The following is a 19,591-nucleotide window of genomic DNA, read 5'->3' on the forward strand; positions in this document are numbered from 1 at the left end:
CTGGTCTCCTTTGGGCTGGTTTAATTTGAAAACTCTTATCACTGTGATGTAGGCAATAGCTTTGGGGTTAATGACCAAAAGGGGCAGTGTTTTCAGAACAGGCTAAAGACACAGACAGTGGACCCTGTGTTGCCTTCATAATGATGCAAAACGGGGGCAACAAAGAAGACAAGAGTGTGGTGGGAGTGAGAGTATCTCTAGCCTTAGCCTCAGCTGGTACCTTTTAGGAATCTGTCCTAAATCCAGTCTTTTATATTTTTATTTATGACATAATTTTAAAAATGCCTGTTATGGTTTTGGATGGAAGCTCATGTGTGTGACAATGCAAGGAAGTCTAGAGGTAAAAAGATTGCGCCATGAGATTCCTAACCTAATCAGGACATGGGGATTAACTGGGTGGTAACTAGGCAGGTAGGGTGCAGCTGGAGGAGGAGGCTGTTGCGGGCAGGCCTTTGGGCAGAACTCTCTCTCAGCTTTCTGGTGCCATGTTCCCAGCTGCTTTCCTCTGCCACACCCTTCCAACCATGATAATGATATTCTGCCTTGTTTCCAGCTCAGAGCAATGGAATTGGCCATCTATGGACTGAGATCTCTGAAGTTGTGAGCCCCCAAATAAACTTCTCCTCCTTAAAATTGTTCTTGTCAGGTCTTTTGGTCACAGCAGCAAAAATGCAAAAATGATGCCCTTTAACCCTCTCTACTACTCAACTGCAAACTATCACTGTTTTCAATGGAGCCATTTTATGATGGCATGAGGAATGTTATGTCACAATTTTTAAATAAAGATTATGCTTCAGTATGAAAGTCATCAACTTGAGGTATAATTATTCAACTACAATGTAGTACACACATTCTATAGGGCTTGAATGGGCATAAGTAGACTGAGACCTCAAGAATCATTTGGTGAGGGCTGGGGATGAGCTCAGTGGTAGAGTACCTGCCTTGCATGCGTGAGGTCCTGGGTTCAATCCCCAGTACTATAAAAAGAAGAAGAAAAATCATTTGGAGCAAGTTGCTGCTTCTTCATACAAGGGGAACATGAGACTTAAGGTCCTCAAATTTACTTCTACCCGCAGGTTGAAAGTGCTTGTTCCTGAAGCATCAATTTAACCCATGAACATAATGAAAACTACCTGCACACACATTCTTTAGAGTTAGAAACATCAGGAAATGTCACCTTTGCTCACTTTAAGTTGCATGTGATTGTACTCCATGCATAACAAACCATGAGCAAAGAGCATTTCTGGTCATCTAGAGTGTGAAAATATCAGAGACTGGGTGGCTTAGGTGCCATGCTGAGGTCCCTCTGAAAGCTCACCAAGAGCAATCCCTAGGACACAGGAGGCTGAGATGCCTCAATTTCTGGTAGAATTCATCAATACTTCTTGCTGTCCAGAAATGCCTCTCACTTGGGGCCCCTTTGCCTGAACATGCCTTTCAGAAATGATGCTATGGCTGAGTTCCTGGGAGAATTAAGGAGTACAAGAGGGAGAAGTTATTCTCTCCTTTGCATTCATTCATTTACGTCTACCTTTCCTGATAGGACAATTCCTGATGTTCCTAACCCCAAAGAATGTGCATACAGGTAGTTTTCATTATGTTCATGGGTTAAATTGATGCTTAGGAACAAGCACTTTCAACCTGTAGGTAGAAATAATTTTGAGGACTTTAAGTCTTCACAACCCATGAAAATCAGTTACACTCGGCACAGATATACAGGTCCTCTAGAAGACTGGAGAGGTATAAGTAATCCAGACAGTTAAGTTTTGAAGAAGGGATTTCCCTAAGAGAGAGCAGTTCTAATACAGGCACAGCAAGTATGGGACCTGGGCAAAGGGGCACAAAACCAGAGAGAAGAGCACAAAGAATGATCAGATTCCTTTGGGAAGGTACATAGGTCTGTCTTCTTCCCCTCTCTTCTCACTAACCAGATAAAAATGGCAGCCTGAAAGAAATCTTGGTCTTTCTGTTCACCTCCTTCCCTGGCTGCGAAGCTTCTACTTCCAGACCCTGTGCGTGAACTTGGTTGAGTCACGACACTCATCTCAACCAGGGAGGGGCTTGAGGGTACTGGGAGTTTGGGGGGTAGTTTTTGGTTTAACCCTGGCCCTCTTGCAAGGACACACTGCTGTCAAGCCCGGGAGAGTAGGAACATGTTAATGGAGAAGCTAGGAACAAAGGTTGGGGTTGAATCCTCAGTTTGTTACTTGTTAACTGGGCACTTTTGGTAAATTATATAATTTTTCTGTTCCTCGGTTTTCCCATCTACAAAATGGGTATTTGGTTCTGATCTCACAGAATTAAGGATTAAATAACACATGTAAAGCATTTAGCACAAGTGGCTGGGGCACTGGATACCTTCCCATCGAACCATTTTGGTTACTTTTATTATTTTGAGCTCAAGTGATTGGGCTGAGTACAAATGATTTGAGAATGTAAAGAAATTACATTCTCAATGGGAATATTAATTTTCCTCCACCACCAACTTCATCTAAAATCCTAAATGAGTCTTTGTGCATTTGCCTGACCTTGGAGTCACAGCAGTGACCAAAGGAGACTGTGGAATCACCACGTAATGAAAACAATTCCCAGAAGAGAGAAGGGAAGGCAAAATAATGTATTTTTGTAAAAAAGGATAAATGCATACAATAAGACTCTCGCACTCAGAAGCTACTTTCTTGAGATCAGTTAGAACTGAGTATCTCATCTTTTGTAAATCAGAAGGTATATTTAAAAAAATGTAAAACCTCATATTAGGTATGTAGTTATGTATAATTAAGCTCACTCTTTATGCATGGATGTGATTTCTATCAGTATAACTACATGCCCAAGGAAAATCATTATCAGAAGTGCACTGAAGTGCCTAGGGCAACTGAAAATCAGAATTTTGCCTACTCAGCTATTTTACAAATTATACACCTTTGTCAGTAGGTTCTGCATTTGCCATCATATTAACAAATAGCCCTCTCCTGCATATCACTAAAACAATTATGTGCTTGTTCACATAAAGAAAAATAGAGCTTAACATAATTACCTATCTCCTTTAAAAACAATAGTGGTTGGGGGAATATGAAGTTATTGTTTATTGCATACAGTTTGGATGATGAAAAAGTTCTGCAGATGGATGGTGTGATGGTGGCACCATGGGAACGTACTTAATTCTATTGGGCTAATTAAAATGGAAATTTTGTTATACATTATCACATTAAAATAATCGTACAATAAGAAGAGATCATTGGTTGCCAAAGAAATCCAAAATTAGGCAAAAAAGAAACTGCAATATTACTTTTTCTTTAAAAACAAGAGAAATAAGAATAGACTATATTAATTAATGGGAGAAATCTCTTCCCCTTCAAAATCAGCTCCAATAAGATTAAGATTAATTTAAAATATGAAAAAAATTATAAATATTTTCTTACGCTAGCTTTGATATTGAAATGTCCAAGAAGTAACACTCAAACAAAATTTCAGGATTGAATTTGGTGAGATATGGAGATTTAGACTGTGGATGAAAATGTAGTAAAGGTTTTGGAAACTTTGGCTTTCTCACTTCCAGTCATGTGAACTTTAGTAAACCTCTCTGAACTTTAGTTTCCTCATCAATAAGGGGGATTATAAAAGGACTTATCTCAGGTTTGTTCTGAGGAGTCACTTCTTTATTTTTTCTTTTGCAGTACTGGGGACTGAACCCAGGAGAGCTATGCCACTGAACTACATATACCTCCAGCTCTTTTTAATTTACTTATTTTGAGACAGGGTCTCAATAAGGCTGGTCTCAAAATTGTGATCCTCCTGTCTCAGCCTTCTGAGCTTCTGGGATTATAGGCATGTGTCACTGCACCTAGCTCCTGAGGATTCAATTCTTGATTGCATATAAAATTTTACAATAGTGCCTGCTACGTAATAAGTGCTGAGTTACTGGTTATTAATTTACAGAATTTATGTGAGAAGTCAATGAAATGACTTATACATAGTACACTACTTGGAATATAACACTCAATAAGTAGTTAGCTATTATTTATTAACCATTAATCTTTTCCTCAGATTGAGAGGCCAGGGAGCCTACAGGAGTGAACAGGTAAACTGACTCTAGTCTACTTCTACCCTTCCACCCAGGACATAGAAGCTGCTCCCTCTGGCTCTTGCTACTGTCCACTGAAATGTCTGCTCTACACACCTTGGTTTTCCATAAGGTCATACAAAAATTCCTCCTACCTCAGGCCCTCTCTTTCTATCTTTAGTAATATCAGCAGCACCACATTGGGCGGGGGGAAATCCTCAGGCCTACATAATGAAATGACAGTCCCAAACCCAGGTCATGGCACAATGGAAGTGCTTATTATTATTGAATGAATTAGGGAGTAAATGTATGAATAAAACATAACACAGCCACATCAATGTTTATAGCAGCTCAACTCACAATAGCTAAACTATGAAACCAATTTATGTGTCCTTCAACAGATGAATGGATAAAGAAAATCTGATATATAAATACATATATATATATATACATACATACATATATATATATATATATATACACACATATATACACACATATATATATGATGGACTATTACTCAGCTTTAAAGAAGAATGAAATTATGGCATCTGCTGGTAAATTTTAGATGGAGTTAGAGAATATCATGATAAGCAAAGGAAGCCAAACCCAAAACACCAAAGGCCAAATATTTTCTCTGATATGTGGATGCTAATTCACAATAAGGAAGGGTGGGTGCTAGGGAAGAATAGAGTTACTTTATATTAGGTAGAGGGGAGTGAAGGGAGGGGATGGGATATGGGGGTAGGAAGGTAGTAGACTGAAACAGACACTATTATCTCATGGATGTATATGACTGCATGACTGATGTGATCCTACAATATGTAGAATCAGAAAAATGAGAAATTACACTCCATTTATGTATGATTTATCAAATGCATAAATGCATTCTACTGTCAGGTCTAACTAATTAGAACAAATTTTTAAAAATTAAAAAAATAACACAACCTGGGGAGCAGGCCTAGCATTTCTTTTATCATTTGTCCCCAAAATAATAAAACACATACCAAACACACCATAGGAAAAAGTCTAGAAAGATACAGACCAAAAATGTTAGGAATAGTTATCATTGGGTAGGAGAAGAAATGATGAATTTTGTTTCTTTGTTATACTTTAAAACATTTTTGCCCAGGGAATTTGTGTTATTTTATAAAGCAAAAGTGATAATGCTTTTTAAAAATAAGAAAAGTAGAGGTCATTTTTATAATGGGCATTCATATCTCATCAATGTGAGACTATAATAACCAACTTTGACAGGGGCATTTCTTTCTTCTGATAAGGTTTTTTAATCCCTAGCATTCAAATTTTTCAAGGACATTTTAGAAGAGAAGAAAATGTAAGCTACCTATAACTTTCCTTTAAGGTTTGACAGAAGAAAAAGAATTTGATATTTGGATGAAATCTGACTTTAGCTACACAGGTTTATGCAACTGATTCCTCACACTGAAGCAGTAAAACAGAGCATAAGGCAGAATGGCAGGATTCCCAAATAGTTCACAGTAAAGCACCAAGCTCTCAATGTCAAAATCCACATCCCAATCCAAGCTGATATGCTTCCATTTACATCATATTTTAATTTTGCAGTCTTTTGCAGAAAAGCTTGATGTGTAGCATGGGGTCAGTGTTCCTTGTCTCCATGATGTCAGATGATATACAGCTCATCTGCACATGGACACCACCTCCTGCCCTAGGGTACCTAGGTACTCTAAATGAACCTAGGTTAAACTTCCTATATATTCTACATTTTTTGTACACTATCTGCTTAAATTTTATGTCTCTGTGATTCAGTTTTCTCTGATAGTTTTATCTGACCCATAGTCTGGTCTATTTTGTTTCTCCTTAGTTATACTTTATTTGCTCTCAACCTCATCTGTTGGGTTCTAATTTTGGTTACTGAACTTTATAGTTCTAGAATTCTCACTGGTTCTTTTTTCAAAGTATTGTCTCTTTTTATAGTATTTAGATCCCTTTCTAAAATTTCCAAACCTATTCTTTTTAAAAAATCTCTTTGAATATGTAATCTTAGTGGTTTAAATATGGACTCATAATTCTAAAATCTAGAGTTCACAATTTTACTGTCTGTTTATTTTACTTCTCCTCATTCAGTGTTTTGCCTCCTTATAAGTTTGGTTATTTTTGTATTGGCTAGGTTTTTCCTTTCTTTCAATAACTGAAGTTTATTGTCTCATAGTCCAGAGTCTGAAAATACAAAATCAAGTGGTAGAGGGGCCATGCTTCCTCTGAGGTCTCTGGGGAAGAGTCCTTCCTATCCTTCCTAGCTTCTAGCAGCAGCTGGAAATCTATGGCCTTCCTTGGCTTTAAGTCAGCTCTCCAGTCTCTACCTCCTTTGTCATGTACAAATTCTTCTCTTTGTGTGTGTGTATGTGTGTCTATATGTGTTAGAGACAGGGTCTTGCTATGTTGCCCAGACTGGTCTCGAATTCTTCTGTTCAAGTAATTCCCTTGCTTCAGCCTCCCAAGAGTTGAGTCTATAGACACATACCACCATGCCTGGCTTCTGCTGGATTTTATCTTTGAAAAACTTAATACTTGTAGGAAAAAAATGCAAATTCAAGGCTTTAGGACTTGAAGTTTTCTGAGTACTTAGCCCCACATGAAAGGGTTGGATTACTTATGTTCACATTTATTACTAGATGTAGTTCTTCAGAGCTCCTCACTTCATGTGCTGGCTGAATAGAGAGTACTCTGAGGACTTAAAGGAACAACAAAGCCTGAGTCCATGAAGGACTGCATGGGGCAGAGTCTCAAGGCCATCATCCTACACTGCATGGTGATATGAGTAAGAAAAACATGTTTATTTGTTAAACTTCTGAGATTTGGGGATTATTTGTTTCAGCAGTTAGCCTATGCTAATACTTATTTCATCCAACTTCCTTCATGGTACTAAAAAGGAGGGTGGTACAAACTACAGAGAGAGTCCAGCTTACAGAAAATAAAAGACTTCCTAAATGTTTCTTGTGTAAGAATGCTCATTCTCACTATCTAACTATGAAAATGTTCTCTTCAAAATTTCTTCAGATTATCATTTTAAAAGTCTTAATCTGGAACTACATTTAGCATTTCAAGCATTAAACCTAAATCTTAAAATGTTATGTTTGTGGAGGAAAGTTTCTCACAACAAATTTGAAAAGATTGTATTTGAAAGTTTTATTCAAATACAATATTTGATACATTTTAAAGCAGCTCTGCAAAGTTATTTTTCTTCTCATTATATAATATAAAAAATAATGCAAACCATGTATTGAAGCCACTTATATAGCCCCATGTACCACAAAAATGGTATCATTTTTGAAGTGTTACATACTATCAATGAGATTGGTAGGTTAATACTAATGTTGCCACTCATCCTCTCCTTTTCCTAGCATTCAATATTTAAAGATTTGGGAATTCAGATGTATTAGCTAAAATTCTCTAGAAAATCATGATAACTTAAAAATATTTGAAGAATATTACTGGAGATGTGAAGAATGCCTAGGTGGGGTAGTCTGGTTATGATAATGACTGATTATTCTTACTCACATGCCCACACTCTTTGGGTTGTGACTGTTTAGCCCTCTTATTAAAATATGGCATATAGGGCTGGGGATATAGCTCAGTCTGTAGAGTGCTTGCCTGCAAGCACAGGCCCTGTGTTCAATTCCCAGCACCACACACACACACACACAAAAAAAAAAGATATGGAGTATATCTGCTCACTATTCAATCTGGACTGACCGTGTAATTTACCACAGGCAACAGAATAAGGTGGCATCAGTGACAGTTTCCAGTTCTGAGCCTAGGTTGAAACAGGTTTTGCATGCTTCTGCTCACTTTTTTGCAATACCTAGGTTAGCATAATGGAGGAGGAAAGAACACAAGAGATACTTGTCTTAGCTGAGCATCTTAGGTCAGCATACAGCTGGTTGGCCTCCATACAGATAAGAACCCAAGCCCAATCAGCAAAGCTGACTCAGATACCTAAATGAGTCCAACAGAGACCGAAAGAACTTCCCGGTTGACCAGCAGACTAGACAGCAATAATAAATGCTTATTTTTTCAAGTCACTGAATTTTAGGGCAATTTATAATACAGCAATAGATAACTTATTCACTATAATTGCTAGGGAGATTTATCAGGAAAAGTCCATATTTTTTCAAAGTCATTATCAAGCTCAGCACTTGTAGAAAAATAAGATCTAGTATTTATAGAAATTAGTTTTATCTAAGAGTAATGTACACATATATATCATGATTTACCTTGTTTACTTTTTATGAAATTTTTATGGTACAGTATAAAATCCACTTCCAGAAATAAAATTCTAGAATTGTATTGTATACAAGAATTATAACAAAAAACCTAGACAATAATGTGGCATCCTTATAAAATGCTGGAAGGCATGTCCCAATTGAATAAAAGCAGAGAGTAAGCAAGAGAGAACAAGTTGCCATGAAAAAGGTATTGAGCAAGACAAAAATTGCAAGAGTATTCCAAAAATTGCAAGTCCTCAGAAACTCGGGAGGCTGAGGCAGGAAGATTGCAAGTTCAAGATCATCCTGGGCAACTTAGCAAGATCCTGTCTCAAAATAAAATATAAAAAGGATTAGGGATATATATATAGCTCAGTGGCAGAGCAACCCTGGATTTAATCCCCAGTTAAAAAAAAAAAAAGTATTCCAACAGAAAAATGGATATAGAATCTGAATAAATTCATAAAACAAAAATATACGAAGTATAATGAAAATATAGCAAAGCTTAGTAGTAACCAAAGAATAACAAAATAAGAATAATATGTCATTTTTTGCATAGCAATTCTACAAAGAAAAGTAAATTATGCTTTGCAATGCCAGTTAGTATATAATGAGGCATCCATTGCTCCTGGAAGAGTGAATGTGTTCACTTGTTCCAGAAAACAATTTGTTGGACTGTATTAACAGTCTTAAAAAATGTAAACTTAACTAAAATGCACCAATTTTAAAAAGTGGAAAAAAAAATCAGGATGTCAAAATAAAAATGTTATAAAGTTGACCCAGAATTCCACTTCTAGAAATCAATCAGGAAGAAGTAATTAGAAATTTAATCAAAGACTATGTATGTATGTAGGATATTTACGACTATGTAACATTAAAGGTAATTTAATATCTAACAACAGAGAAATGAGTCAATAAGTTAGGTACATTGATATAATAGAATTATGGTATTCATAAAAAATATTTTATGATCTGGAAGCATGCTCATGATAAAAAGCTAAACAAAAAACATAATGCGAAATTATGATTGTATTAAGATGTTTTACTCAATATTTTTATGTATAAAAAAGGCATAGGTAAATATATAAAAATACTAATTGTTTTAAGCTGAGTGATAGATGTACAAGTGTGTTTGATGATCTTTGTATTTGAGATTTTTCAAAGGAGAAACAAAATATATTATGACAAAAGAAGAGTAAAAACAGAATGATATAGATAAACAATGTTGAATCTTTACTAATTCCAAATAAAATATATTCATTATGTCTTTTTATTTTTCAGATATTTAGTGTCTTGCACCTTCCCTAATAATAATAGAGTGAATGTATAAAATACTCAATACAAATGCATTATACAGTCATGCCCCCACACAATAATGTTTTGGTCAACAATGGACCACATATGTAACAGTGGACCCATAAAATTATAATGGAGCTGGAAAAATTCCTATTGCCTAATATTTTGACTGTACCTTTCCTATGTTAGATACATGAATATTTATCATTGTGTTGCAACTCTACAGGATTCAGTGTGGTAACAAGTTGAACAGGTTTGTAACCTAGGAACAAGGTTCCACCATATAGCTTAGGCATGGCGTGGGCCACATCATCTAGGTTTAAGTCTATCCTATGATGTTCGCATGACAAAATTGCCTAGCCAGGCAGTTCCCAGAACCTATCCCAATGTAAAGCAACATGTCCTGTAGTAAATAACTTGAGGAGCTAAAAATCTATTTAAATTTATCATCGTTACCCTCATTTACTTCACCATACAAGACTGGAAGTGCCAGAAGCATCAGTACTATCTAATTCAATTCAGTGTCCTTAGCACCCAGCAAAAACCAGGGAACAGAGTCTTGTATTAAACATTATTAGTGATTGAATACACTGTCATTAAGACTTCTTCTAAATCAATGATAACTACCAAGTACTTAATAAATATGAGGCATTGCACTAAATCCTGTAAGAACTGTGTGTGTGTGTGTGTGTGTGTGTGTGTGTGGTGCTGGGGATTGAACCCAGGGCCTTGTACATGCTACCTTTAAGAACTTTGACCACACAAACATACAACTAAATTGCATGCACATGATATCGAGTGCAGCTGCAAATATTTATACTTTTATTTTGTTACTTGATATTCCTATGTAGTAAACCATAGCATAAGACATTTTTTGAAACCAAAATTAGTATTGTGAATTCATGCATTGTGCCCTATGAATAATTAAAGCATATGATTACTTTTGAGTACTAAATGGCACTTCAGTTAGTAGCATCCTTGAGTATGTTATTCTAGCTCAAAATTCAAGTAGCATTATCTAATGCAGATTCTTCTTATGATAGATAATGATGACATTCTCCATCTTTCTACCTGAGCAATTAAAAAGTTTAATAGTCTTTGATGTGGCTGGTTACCTGAATAATTTTCTAGATAGGAACAATTAAAATCTACTTATTTGATGGTTTGTGCATTCTCGACTATTGTCTCGAACTCTTTGTTTCTGTGGAAACCTGATGAAAACTTAAAGAACTTTAAATCTATAATGAGTTTGCAAAGAGCATTTGTTTTCCTTAATTACTGAGAATATACAGCTGGATTATACGTAGCACAGTTCCTCTAACAAACTTTTAGGAATAAAGAGCTTGCTTGCATCTTCTTTCTCTTGTATGAGAAATGGCCCAGCTGCCTACTTTGGTTCTAACCCTGGTGCCAGGAATGGGGATTTTCTCAATGCCACAGCAATGTGAAATGACAACTGTCACACCACAGTGCCTTCTGTCCTGCAAGGAGCAGCTGATCCATGTCAGCATCCACAAATGTGCTGTCTGCTTCGGTTTCTTTTGCCTCTGCCTCGCTGAAACTTGTTCTGCCACCATTATTTCAGCTCAAGTAGGAGGATCATTATTTCAGGCTCTGTCTAGATTAAACTGCCCTACAGGTTACTACTTTCAATGGTTAATATAATAGTCTATGGGGGAATGATATTTTAACAAACAATTTATAGAAATAATGACAACAAAAAAATCAAGGTGACAAAATACAGAAAGATGCATTGTTCACACACTTGTGACTAGCTTTGTGTATGCAATAAGGAGATCTCCAAATTCTGGAGATGTTTAATTCTAGAGATTATGGACTGATGGATTCCTTAAGATACAAGCCACAGCAAATCACTGTGCTGGGCTTATTCCTAGGAATGCTTCCAGTCTGTTTGGATGGTTAAAAATTAGTGGGGTTGTATTAACCACTTGGGATTGAGTAAACCAGACTGAAATTTGTTACATCGTTAGTTGGCATCTGATGATGTTTGTCCAAAGGTTTCGTAGACGTCTAAAATTTGGAGGAAATTAGAATTGCTCCTTTAGGAAATGGGATAAACTAGATTCGAACCCGCCAAAGGAATTAAAACAGTGAATGAGTAAGTGAAGCCCAGAACCGAGTACACAAAGACTCCCAAGCAATTCTTGAGTTAGAAAGTCCTTGCCGAGGTGCTTTACGCAGCCTAAATTTTCAGTTCAACTGTAGTGGAGGGAAGGTCAGAGGCAGCCTAGAATCTATAAGAAATCAGGGTGTAAGGCTGGGAGAAATGGGCCTTTACAGATGTTGGCTAACCATGTCCTGGAGTCTAGCTTCCCTAGACTCTCCTGCTAGTTCTTGTAATACTGAAAGTTTCTGAATTAAGGTAAAGAAAGGTTTAGACTTTAGATTTTATAAGAAGCCATGGGACTCTTTAGGATTACTAGGTTTTGTTTTCCACAGCTCTTGCTATGACAAGAGCTTTTTTTAAAAGCATGCTGTATACACATAAGTGCATATATGTAATTATTTCATTGGTTAGTGGCATTTTGTTATTGTTTTGCAGCACTAGAGGTTGAACCCAGGGCCTTGCATATGCTAGGCAAGTGCTCTGCTACTAAGCCACGTTCACAGCCATAGTTGGTTAGTGAATATTTCTTTAAAGAATGTTTGGAAGGTATTTGTTTAAACATGATCCTCCACTATTAAACATGTACAATTAATGCATTAAAATCATAAAGAAGATTTATTAGAGCTACATAAATAGCAAGTTTTTTTGAATTTTGAATCTGGATATTAGCAATTCAGCAAATATGGCAAAAAAAAAAAAAATATTGGCAAAGGGAAGAAAAACAGCCCAACTGGTATTAGAATTATTTCACAAACTTGTTTATTAAAATAATGCTATAAGAACCCCTTCTTTTTTCCCCCACTGGAAAAGGTATTTTCTTAGTTCAAAACATTGGAAATTTAAACATTTCTATTAATGCTTCAGATATAGTGCTATGGTATTTGATTGTGTAGACTTCAGAGGATAATAAATGTATGTGGCCAAGGCTAAAATGTTTTCATCTTTTTCTGTGTTTTATTTTTTTAATAAGAATGTATACAATAATGATGAAGTAATTAGCAACAGCACTGTTCTACCAAAATGATTGAAATCACTATCCAAATACTGGTACTGGATTATTAACATAACTGAGCCACACTGAGCAACCCCACAGTAGAGGGCAGTATTTGCTACATCTCTTTGGGAAGAAGGACAGTATTGTAGATTTGCCTGGCTTTGATATCTTTTCAGAAATGTGAAAAAACTATCCACATGGTGCAAAATCAAGTTCTAGACCCTCTGGTACTGGTCTTGCATGTACATGTGAAAGGCAAGGTGAGTCAATTCTAATTGTTTCCTTGAAAATCAGAGCTAAGCAGCATAAAAGGTGACATTTAGGATACTGGAAAAAAAAAAAAAAGGAGAAATGGCTTTAGAATAGCTAAGAACTTTAAACTGGACAATTGTAACTTCTGAACATGTTAAGGTCTTGTAAATACAGAGGTTTTGTTACCTGTGGTTTATTTTTTGCTGTTGTTTTTGTTTTGCTCTCCTTGTGGGAATCCATTTGGGAGAAAGTGGATGCTCTTAGGCTTAGATATTTGAATAGCACAGAGTTGGAAAAGAAGTAGATAGCAAAGCATTATTATTCTTCCTCCCATTCTTCTGTTTTACAAATCATGGAAAGACTCAGTAAAAAAAAAAAAAAAAGCTAATTCATACTCTACAGATTTTAAAAGGGATTAGAGCAAGGTTAAATGCCTCTCCGTGCTGCTGAATATACAAAGGGCCAAACCCTTCAAACTATGAATAAGATTGATATAATTATTCACTCCCATCTTCTTGCCGAAAAGACAACCTTGATTTATGTGCTGCCCAAATTTTATTAAAAGGTAAACATTAATGAAAGGCTTGACAAACATAAATCTATACACCGTCTAACATTTAAAACCTTTTCTGGATCAAGCTACATAATTCAGAGAAAAGCTTACTATAGAGCATTTTTTTGACCAAGCAGCACAAGTTTCACTGAACTTCACTTTGTCATTATGCCCTGAGCTTGCTATAAGAATCTGTACAATACAAACGTACAGTGACAGCAGGGATGGTGCTGAGGAAATTATCCACTGGCATCTTGCAGAAGTCCTTTATGAAAGGTCCAAGTTCCAAAAAAATCTTTACTTCCTCTGATTTGCTTCTATCTTCTAACTTACTGAATATCTTTTTCCCTATTTGGCTCACAAGAGGCTGACAGCTGATGTAATTGTTCAATTTTAAGAATTGTTCAATTTTAATAACAGGGACTTGTTTATACTAATTTTTTCTGTCTTTCAACTAAAGTATTCTCTATTTCCTTTAGCCCTAATTAAAAAAAAAAAACTATTTATTTAATTCTATCTGTGTGTGTGTATGTGTGTGCTTATCTGAATATAACATATGTGCATATGCACATATAAAATACTCTTTAGAATCAGATAAGGTATAAATACATGCTAAAATTATTACTTTTCTATTTATTTTTAAAGTTTAGTTATTTATTTGCTTTTAGCTAAACAGGAAGCAAAAGAGAATTAGGATTCCAGAGTAAATCAGACCAAAGAGACAAAAATACTACATTAGGAAAAAAATTATATGGGACTTTGTCTATATAATTGCCAAAATTTGAATATTGATTATATAATAAATGATCTTACTTTAAAACTAAAAAAGAAAATAAAAAAAAAGAATCAGAAAAATAAATGTCAGTAAGAACTTAAAATAATAAATAGCAGTACTTCTTTTAATATTAGTTAACAAGTATGTTGTAAGCATCCATTGGTTGCTGTGGACTAAACATAGAGAGTGGTATTCCTAGAAAAGGTGGGATTTCAAGACAGGGAAATAGCTAAGTGTAAGGGAAGGAGAAATCTATCTCACAAACATGGAACTGAAAGGTATTTGGTCGGAAGGAAAAAGTAGCCCGAGAAAAACAGAGCATCACTGGCATTATTAAAGCAGTAAAGGAGGAGATTAAAAAATGTATTGTGCCAGTGTGGTGGTGCACACAATTGTCTCAGCATTTGGGAGGCTGAGGCAGGAGAACAGCTTGAGCCCAGGAGTTCAAGATCAGACAGGCAACATAGAGAAATCCTGTCTCAAAAAATAAAAATAAAATAAAATAAAATAAAGGTACTGCAAAAGCTACAGCAGTCCAGAACAATGTGAATATTTAACAATTTGAATCTTCACTAGGACATGATAGGAAGATGATGCAAAAAGTTCAGGGGAAAAATGATGATACAAAAAGGTATGCAAAGTGGCTTTCATATCTCTGTAAATGTGTATGATAATTGCAATGTACAGAGTTTTTCACATATGTTAAGGGTGAAGAGCAGTAAAATTAGGTTATTAAAACCCTTAAGATTAGTAGCTTGTTATATTAAGACTTTCCACAAAGTAATATTTAAATCCCAAGATGTTACCAATCTAATAAATTACTTCAATTTTCAAAATTCTTCAATAAACAGTGGGAAATTTTTATTGTTTCTATTATGCCTTTAATTCAACCGTACTAGTACCTTGTCCCTGGTTCCTTTTAACTCTTGGGATGACTCATTTTTCAACTCTACCTGTACCCTCATCACTTCCTTTTTTCGTGACTTCATTTAACTCAAAACTTAACTTCATTAAGTCCAAATGACTTCATTAACTCCTTTAGGCTTCATACTAACATATCTCTATAAATGGCTTCCAGATCTTTATTTTTGGTCCAAGTTTATAAGTCCCCTTCTCTTGCTTCTGATATTTCTGGAAGGAGTCTTACCATTCCTTTAGTCATTGAAAATCAGAGCCCGAGGTGGTCTGTCTTCACCCTGATCCCATTCCTCATCCAATCCTGAATACTTCTCTCATATTCATCCCATTCTGTCAAATCTAGCAGGTATGCCTGGGAAAGGGAATAGTTAGGAGATGAAATCCAGTCCATTCTTGTTTGCCAAGCCATATAGCCTGATGAAGGGAGTAGAGTTCACCCAGAGGAAGCAGCACCTTTTTTCCATATATACACACAGACATGATTTGCTCCCTTAGCTTTATGTTCATCTGTATCTAACGTACAAAAAAGCTCCATATGTAGGAACAGCGGTGCCAGTCTTGTACATCTCTGCCAGATTATCCAATGAAGATTTGTTTAAAAATGAATGGCTCATTTTATTATTTTTAGCTGAGGGAAGTTCTAATCCCCCTTCTGCTACCTCATCTGCAAGCCCTTTCACACTGACTTAACTCATAATTCTGCCTGGGCATGTACTACTCTTACACATGATCTACGTCCCAGCCATAGCTCTTATATTCTCTGAGAGTCCTGGATTGTCAGAGTTCTGTTCTTTGAGCATTTTCAAGTTGCCATTCCACTGTTTTCTAGCCTCCATTGCTTCTGAAAAGAAGTTAACCCTCACATTTTTGTTCTCCTGATTGCTTTGATTTTTTCTTTATCTTTGGTTTTTAGCAGTTCGACCGATGTGACCAACAGTCATGTTTGTCTCTGCTAGGGGTTTGCTGAGCTTCTTGAATCTGTAAATTTATATCTTTCACTGATTTGGTAAATTGTTCAGTCATTATTTCTTCCAAAACACTTTCCTGCCCTATTCTTTTCTTCTGGCAGATGCTTTCCTTCTAGGACTTCAATGGTATGTGTTAAATCTTTGGAAATGGTTTTTATGTCATAAAGCTAAGTTCATATTTTTTCAATCTTTTTCTCCAAGTTTTTCAGACTATATTGATATGTTGATCTGTTTTCAAGTTTAACTCCTATTACCTGCAATCTGGGATTAAGCAAAAACAGTAAATTTTGAAATTTTTAGGCCTAGAATTTTTAATTTTTAGCTATGGAATTTTCATTTGGTTCTTTTTTATATTTTCAAATTTTCTACTAAGATATCCTATTTGTTCATTCATTACAAGTATACTTTCATTTACATATTTGAGCACAGATATAAAATCTACTTTTAAATCTTTGTCTCTCATTCTAACATTTGAGTCATCTCAGGTTCTGTCTCTGTGGATTATCTTTTGTCTTGAAAATGGGCCATTTTTTCCTATACCTGTATAAATCTAATAATTTTTAAAAACATTTTCTTGTAGTTGTAGATGGACAGCATGCGTTATTTTATTTGTATATTTTTATGTGGTGCTAAGGATTGAACCCAGTGCCTCACACATGCTAAGCAAGCACTCTGCCACTGGCTCCCCTCTGGTTCCTGGAGCCATAGCCTGCCAATTTCTATAGAATTTTAGATGTTCATTTGAGTTCAACTGTGTTCTGCCCTCAACAACTGCCCCCACCCCTGCAAAAAAAAAAAAAAAAAAAAAAAACACAATAAAAATGAGAAATTCACCAGTATGAATCCCTTCTTCCAAGTGTTACCTGCATCCTACTTTCTGTCTTTGTTCGGCAGTGCCTATTGGATAATTACTTTGGAGATTTTGTTTAAAGTTTACAAATGTGATCACTAAGTGTGTTTGTCAAAAAGAAACTATTCTGTCACTAAAAGAAGTAAAACTGTCCCTAGACTTTATTTTTCCAAATATACTCTGTGATTTCTGGAAGTCTCAGAGGAAGAAATCATACCCGCTATCCTTGGGATCCCTTTTGCATAGAAAGAATGGAACAGCTACCCACTCATGCTCCTTCCACCAACGGACTCTCCAATCCTCCAGCCTTCAAGGTCCAGGTCCTCTTTGATCATCCCCGGCTTCCTAGTCATACATATCCTGTGGTATTAATTATAATCTGCCTCTATCCTAGTGGTTTATATGGACCACAGTTTCTCTTCTAAATTAAGACTGTGGAAGAATGGAGGAGATGACTCTCGCTCATCTTGGTACCCTTTATAGCACCTGGATTATGCCAGGCTTATATTACATACTCAGTAAAGATTTGTTGAATGATCATGGAGAAGTGCCCTATGATATAAAAAGGGCAGGATTCTGTTACCTTGCATAAGGTAACAAATATCTAGGATGCTGGTTTATTCATCCAAGTTTCCTTCCTGAAAGAAGAACCTTCCCAAGAGGAAATGTTGTTTGCTGACTCACCAGAACCTGCTGGTGAAAGCTGCAGCCCTTCCTGGAGTGTGCTGCCCTGTGTCTTCCTAAAACATTAATTTAGGTTCCATGTTCCTGCTCAAAACCTAAAATGACTGTGGGTCACAGTAAGAATTCTATATTTCTCTGCCTGGCTTTTATGTGAATCTGTCTGAGATTTTAATTTTCATTTCCTTTTTCTCTTTAACACACACTCTGCTCTCATTGGGCAAATACTTTCTGTCCCCGCTAAACATGTGATGCTTGGCTTCAAACCATGGTTGAATACCTTCACTTTGCTCATCCATCTATATTCTACTCATCTTTCAAGGTCAAGATTAATTTCCTATTTAAATCTCATGTCTCCTTGGAGTCTTCCCAATCCTTAGCATCTTGACTTTTAACTCCTGATGCCTTCATAGTATGTATTTAACTAGGGAGCACAGTTCTTTAGAGAAGACAGTTACTGCTGAAAGGAATGACAGAAATTAACTGATCACATGACACATTTCACAGGTAAGCAACTTGGACCCAGAGTGGTTAAGTAATCTGTCTAAGGCAACTCAGCAAAATAGTATCTGAGTTAGGATTGGAACTGATATTGCCAGAGTTGGTTGGGCCTCTTTCCACTCTGCTGCATTTGGTATTTAATTCATGTTATTTCCTTTACTAAACTGTCAACTCCTTGAAAGAAACCTTCTAATACTTCTTAAATATTCCTTATAACATAGACATCTAGGTATGAACACACTTGAGAAATAGTTTCTGACCACTGAATCAATGTAATAATCTTGAGGGTGTGGAATCATAGATATATTTCTTGATTAAATGAAAGATAAAAAGAGCTAAGTAACATTTGATACTAAAATGTGTGGTGGTCTTATAGTTACTATGACATTATAACTCATTTCCAGTTTTCTTCTCAAAATCTTTTGCTCAACTCAATAATACCTTCATCCAACTATTTAGAAAACAAAAATAGCACATTCTAATAATTTCCAATTTTTTCCCCTAAAATATATCTCAAACTAGTAAAACATCTAATGAGATACACCTTATTGAATATTCTAATTGAAAATCGACTATGTAATAACTAATTTTGAGTCATCTGATCTAATCTAGGGAGAAGGTTCTATGGATTATATCAAATCATATACTATGTGATAGGAAATGACTATTTTAAAATGTCAAAATCAAAGAATTACTTATAAAAACTTCTTTTTCTGTTTAAGAAAAACCAAGTCAGTTGGTAGGTAAGCAATAGGAAAGCCATCAACGTTAAAGCTATTAAAAAAAAAAAATCAATTGAGTATGTTTAAAGTGTTTTATAGTCATATTAATTGGTTTACCTAAATTTTTTCCCTCTCAGCATGTTATCAATTTGAAGATAAAGGTCTTCTGTTCAGAAGACTGCTGCTCAGAAGACTGAGTGCTCTGATACATGTATTATTAAAAGCAAAATGAGTTGGGATGAATCCAACTACTGTGTACAACTAAAAAGCTCTAAGAAAAAAATTGAGATAATTAATTTTCAAATTAAAAATGAATTATTTAGTTTTATTTTTACTTATTATACTTATTTATTTTTGCAAAGCTAGTGATCAAATCCAGGGCCTTGCATGCTAGGTCAACACTCTACTACTCTGATACAATCTCAGTCCAAATTCTATTTTTTTTTTTTTTTTTTTTTTTTTGCAGTGCTGGGGATGGAACCCAGGGCCTTGTGCTTGCAAGGCAAGCACTCTGCCAACTGAGCTATATCCCCAGCCCCCAAATTCTATTTTTTATAGTTAATGATTACTTGGTACATATCTGTAATCCCAGCTATTCATGAGGCTGAGGCAGGGGGATCACAAGTTGGAGACCAGCCTGGGTAAC

The 19,591-nt window shown here is 35.7% G+C and overlaps 1 protein-coding gene across 2 annotated transcripts in view; it reads right to left on the bottom strand.

Annotated features, from left to right (window-relative positions):
• Positions 1-19,591, bottom strand: part of AFG1L (AFG1 like ATPase) — a 200,994-nt gene that overhangs the window by 6,932 nt on the left and 174,471 nt on the right. The gene's annotated exons all lie outside the window — the stretch shown is intronic.

This window comes from Sciurus vulgaris, assembly GCF_902686455.1.
Source record: "Sciurus vulgaris genome assembly, chromosome: 7".
NCBI lineage: Eukaryota > Metazoa > Chordata > Mammalia > Rodentia > Sciuridae > Sciurus > Sciurus vulgaris.